The sequence below is a fragment of the Marmota marmota genome, unplaced genomic scaffold, assembly GCF_001458135.2.
Source record: "Marmota marmota marmota unplaced genomic scaffold, marMar, whole genome shotgun sequence".
Lineage (NCBI taxonomy): Eukaryota > Metazoa > Chordata > Mammalia > Rodentia > Sciuridae > Marmota > Marmota marmota.
In genome coordinates, this window is record NW_026000026.1 from 7,479,139 (window position 1) to 7,484,262 (window position 5,124).

The following is a 5,124-nucleotide window of genomic DNA, read 5'->3' on the forward strand; positions in this document are numbered from 1 at the left end:
GCGGCGTGGGGGGCCGCGAGCTACTGTCGCCTCCATCACCTCTGGTCCTCATCCCCATTTCACAGCTGGGGAGACTGAGGCTCAGTGGTGACGCCCCCCACGTCCCCCCAGTAGGAGAGGGAGGGTCTCCGATTGGAAGCCAAGGGGGGGGGCACGTCTGCAACTAGAGATGAGGTGCTGAGGCTGGCCCAGGTGGCCGCGCTGCCACGGTAAGTCAGGGCTCTTCAACCAGGCAGGCTGGCCTCCCAGGAGACGGGGGCAGTGGCCAGGGGCATCTGCAGGGGTCACAACTGGGGAAGGGGTGCTGCAGTACCTAGGCAGACGCCAGGATGCAGCTGGACACCCCACAACGCACAGGACAATTCCTTGCAGTGGGGAGAGCTGACCCGAAACGCGGCCAGCACCAAGGTGAGGGACGGCCAGGAGGGCCAGCAGGTTGTGTGCACACTGTGACCGTTACCGTCCCCCGCAGAGTGATTCACACCTCGCAGAGAAAGGCTGAAACGAAGAAAGGGATAAAGAAAACAGTGACCAGAAAAGGCGCGCAGCAGCTCAGGAAGCACACAGCCAAGGCCTGCGGGCGGGGTCCACACCAAGGAGGGAAGTGGGACAGTAACAAAGCAATGGCTTCCTGTCACCGGGGAAGGTGGCTGGCAGGAGGGAGCAGGACCCTGGCTGGGGATGCATCTGGCAAAGCCCTGGGGGGACCGGGAGCATCTCCCAGCTCTTGCAATGGACACCCCTGCCTGCCCCCCGGGGCCAGTGTTGTAGAAATGCCCACGGCTGCATGAGCGGGCGTGGTGGCCACCCCTATCATCCCAGCAACTTGGGAGGCTGACGTAGGAGGATTGCAAGTCGGAGGCCAGGCTCAGCTACTTATCGAAGCCCTAAGCAGCTCAGCGAGACCCTGTCTCTAAATAAAATATGAAAAGGGCTGGGGGTGCGGCTCAGTGGGTAAGTGCCCCTGGGTGCAGTCCCTGGAACCAGAGCAAACATACCAACCCGAGGGCGCTGCAGGAGAGCCGCCCGCAAGGTCGTTCATAATGGGGAACATTTGGCAGGAAAACAGAACATCTGTGAAGGCAGGGTTGGCACATAGACCACGTCCCTCCACCCCTGGAAACCTGCAGCGGATCTCAGTGACAAGGCACACCTCTCAGCACGTGGGACCAGGGGAACTGCTAAGCAAGCCGCGGAGGCACTCAGGTCTGTTATCCAGATGGCAAAACAAGCCAGGGCAGACGCCACCAGGGCTCGGGTCTCTTCTGCTCCCTCTTCCTCACTGACTGGACCCCGATTTTGAGTGGGTGCAACGTGCCAGGCAACCCCACCCCCTCCCAGCCTCCCTGCAGCCTGGGCCTGCGGGAGAGAAGTCTCCTGGGCAGGGCTCCGAGGAGGTCACCAAGCCCCTGAGCTGGCCCCTCCTGGCCCTTCCCTGCCCTCCTGCCCTGGCTGAGCACAGGTGCCAGGCAGCCAAGAGCACTTTGGAAGTCACATCCCAGAGAGGGAGACCGACAGGGAAACTGGCCCTTGGGGACATCTCGGAGCAAGTCGGCGGCTGGGGCCTGCTCAGCCCGCGTCTCTGGCACCAGGTGACAGTGACCTGCACGTGGCCGCTGGGACCTGTTGTGCTTTCCTTGCCGCCAAAAGCCCTCCGGAGACGAGGAGATGCAGGGACTCCCCGGGACTCTGTGACCAGTGTCCCTCCTGCAGCTCAGCCTTCCTCTAGGAGAACCGAACTATAGCTGGAGCCTGGCCCGGCCTCTCCTGGCTGAATCAGCGTCTGCCGCCCTCCTCTGGGCCACGCGGGGGCAGGTGGAGGGACCCTTGAAGGGAGTCGGCTTTCGGGGAAGGCTCCGTTCTCCAGATGGCGGGACTCACGCCCGGTCTGACCCGCGGGAGACACAGTGGACCAGCCAGACCGGCTGCCCGCTCACGACCCCCAGCCCAGACCTGCAGACCCCCGACAGTGGCCAGGAGGCCTCGCCCACCTGTTTGTCCTCCTCTTCCCAGAAGCAGGAGGCCAGCTCCCTTTATCTCAGGCCAAAGTCCCCCTGGGCACCAGGAGGAATGTCACCTGTCATCACGGGAAGGATGAGTCACCTCCTGGTGGCTGGAGGCCACAGCCCGCCTGACCTCTCTCTCCTGGCCAATGGCTCTCCTGGGTGGGGGGATGGGATTGTTGCCCTAAGACTGTGACACAGCCATCGTCCCTGGGGTGCTGACCTGGAGCGGGCCCCAGCAGGCTAAGGGCACAGCCTGGATTCAGAGCCCCCCCCCCGCCCCATGCCCTAGCCTCGTGACCTGGGCGGCCCCTTGCTAGACCTGTCGCCAGTCTTGATTGGACAGATGTCAGTTAGGCCAGCACTCAGGAGCAGGAGGGGTGCGGAAGGCAGTCGGGCACCCGGGCCAGCCGAGCCGCGGAGCACAGGGGCAGAGACGTTCAGAACCGTCTCGATGATGATATTAATAAGTGCAAACTGTTGTGTGTTAACTGAGGTTGGGCGACTTGGAGAGAGGGAAGGAGAGGACAAGGAGCACTGATGAAGGGGACCCTTTGACTTCAAGGGTGTTCCAGGAGGCCCCTGGACACGTTCACAGTTGGGAAAGGCCTGAGGAGCTGGGGCAGGGTGCTCATTGGCTACCTCTGGGAAGGGAGAGAGGGAGAGGAAAGAGCAGGTGCAAAGGCCCTGAGGCCACGGAGTGCCCAGTGTGTTCTGGGAGCAGGAGGCTAGCGTGTCTGAAGGGAGCCAGCACACAGGCAGGGGACGTGGGAACAGCAGCCACCCCAGACCTGGGGACAACCAGGACCTTGTCTTTCTGGGCCACCTGGGAGCCTCAGGAAGATGCTGAGCAGAGGAGGGGTGGGACCTGACTTCCTTCAGGTAGTGAGACGATGGCGGAGCGGAGGCAGCACGGGGACAGCTGCGGGTCGAGTGCTGGCGGGGTGTGGCTGTGTGGTCCTGGAAGGGGTGGGGTGGGGCTGGAGAAGCAGGACACTGAGGCTTTTGGCCGGGCCTGGAAGGACAGAGGCGCCATTTTTGAGGCCAAGGGGACTGTGGGGGAACAAGGGGCTCTGCTCTTCCCAGGTCCCCACCCAGCACGTTCCTCTGTGGCTGGACATTCAAGCCCGAGTTCTAGGCAGATGGGCAGCAGGACGGAGTGTCTGGACGTTCTTGTGGACACAGTATTCAGAGCCTCTATTTCTCTATGAGTAAATGGGGCCCACGTGGCCTCTGTCTGCAAGGTGCTATGAAGTTGGATTAAGCATGAGAGGCCCCAGGCAGGGCCCATAGCAGGTAAATGTCACCCCCAGTCCACCCTGCCAAGTCCTCCAGTCCCCATCAGGTCATCATCCTTGTCATTGTCTCTGGTCTTACAGGTGAGGAAGGGGACATTCAGAGTGGTTAAGTAACTGATCCAAAGTCACACAGCTTGGACGCATCCTGGCTAGGATTCATGAGCTGAATCAGGACTCCTGGTCTTGGCCTTCTACCCTGCTGCCTGCTCCCAGCACCTGGCCCTGCAGTCCTGAACTGACCAGGCCACGGCAGCCGCCGTCAGGTGGGGAGAAGACCATGAAACGGAAATCGCTCCAGGCCCGACCAGACCTGCCCCACTGGGACCCAAACCAGACTCGGCCTGTGGTTGAGGAACATGACGATGCTGGATGCCCGAGTCACACCAGGTCTCCCCTCCACCAGCCACGTGTCCTGGAGGGGTGACGCATACCTGTGCCTCGGGTTCCCCACTTGTGAGGGGAGATGATGGGGTTTCGGGAGGACTGATGGCGTGGCCCAGGCAGAGTGCCTACAACCAGGCCAGGAACTTAGTAGGTGTCTAATAAATGCAGGCTGCTGCTGCTGCTGTTGCTCTGGCCAGCTTTCCACTGTCACACGTGCCCAGGGCCAGGGGCTGCCCCCGCGCCTCGGGGTCCTCATCTCCCCTCATGGCGGCTGCCAGGGCCTCTGTGGTCTCCTTCCCGCCCACTTCCCTGAGCCTGCGTCCCTGCAGCCCCAGCGGGCAGCTTTGACCCACGTTCTCAGCAGCCGGAAGCCCAGAGGGCCACTCAGGGGCTGATGGCCCCCACAGGCTGTTCTCACGGTGACCCCACTGGGCAGCAGCAAGGAGCACCTGATGGCCTCTGCACAAGCAGCGCGTCTGGCGGGTGTTGTGCTGAGACGCGGGAGCTGGCCGGGGCGGAGGAAAGCGACCTGCGGCCATGATGGGCACCTGGCGGTGGGGGCTGGTTGCTGGGGCCGAGGGGCCTTGGGCTCCGCGTGCTCTCGTCCTGTGATCCTGGGCATCTGTCGAAGCTCATCAGACGGAATCCGCATGTCGGTGACTTTCTTTCACTTATTATGAAAACAAAGAAGGGCTCGTTGCTCTTGTCAACACGGGTTCTGTGCCACCAAGAGCCCCACACAGCCCCGCTGGGGACCCAGAGCCAACTCAAGGCCCTTCCCCCCTCGGGTCCCACCCAAGGCCTCGGCACATGAAGGAGGACACTGGCAGCTGCAGAAGTGCCTTGCGCCTGGTGAAGCCGGCATTGCCCTCCCTGCCCCAGCCCGGGCGGTTTCCTGGGCTGTCGCAGGGGCTCTGGAAGCTCCGCCAGCACCCGCCCTAGATGACAGCGGCGGAGGCTGGGTGGGGAGGCTCACAGAACAGGACGAACCAGCACCCGAGCCTGCCCGGGCGGACCTCCCTGCACCTGCGTCTTCCCCTGCCAGACGGGAGGGCCGTGTGCCCGCCACCCGGGGCTGCTCTGGGGACCCAGGGGCAGGGTCAACCTGCAGCTGTGCTCCACGGACACTGGGCGTGGGCCTTGCTATCCTCAGGGATGGAAGGGGACGCTCTGGCCCTCCTCTGGAGAGCCCAGTCCCTCTTGAGTGGCGGCCGCGGTGGCCTGTGAGGGAAGGGCAGGCAGATGTGGCTGCAGGGACCCGGGGAGCGCAGCCACAGGCTGGTCCGGGCCCTGGGGTCGGCTCCCTGGCGGCCGATGGCTCCTTCCTCTCCACGGGGTGCCAGGCAGGCCCAGAAACGCCTGATGTCAGCAGGCCACCCGCCCACGGAGGGGAGGAAGTGGGCGGGTGCCCGGACAGAGGCGCCGGCAGACGTGCCCCT

At 63.6% G+C, this 5,124-nt stretch overlaps 2 long non-coding RNA genes across 6 annotated transcripts; one reads left to right on the forward strand and one right to left on the reverse strand.

The window, feature by feature from the left end:
* The first annotated feature begins 6 nt into the window (after positions 1-6).
* Positions 7-3,871, forward strand: LOC107137174. 5 transcript variants are annotated; one of them, XR_001502818.2, is made up of 3 exons: positions 7-209; positions 473-3,299; positions 3,383-3,871. It is a non-coding gene; the product is annotated as an uncharacterized LOC107137174 (long non-coding RNA). The 5 variants fall into 5 exon arrangements; XR_007350371.1 differs by having other exon boundaries at positions 473-1,206; positions 1,593-3,871; XR_007350370.1 differs by having other exon boundaries at positions 473-954; positions 1,062-3,871.
* LOC107137182 lies at positions 3,020-5,110 on the reverse strand. The gene is made up of 2 exons (XR_001502819.2): positions 4,791-5,110; positions 3,020-4,355 (listed from the first exon to the last, which is right to left on the reverse strand). It is a non-coding gene; the product is annotated as an uncharacterized LOC107137182 (long non-coding RNA).
* Positions 5,111-5,124: the final 14 nt, after the last annotated feature.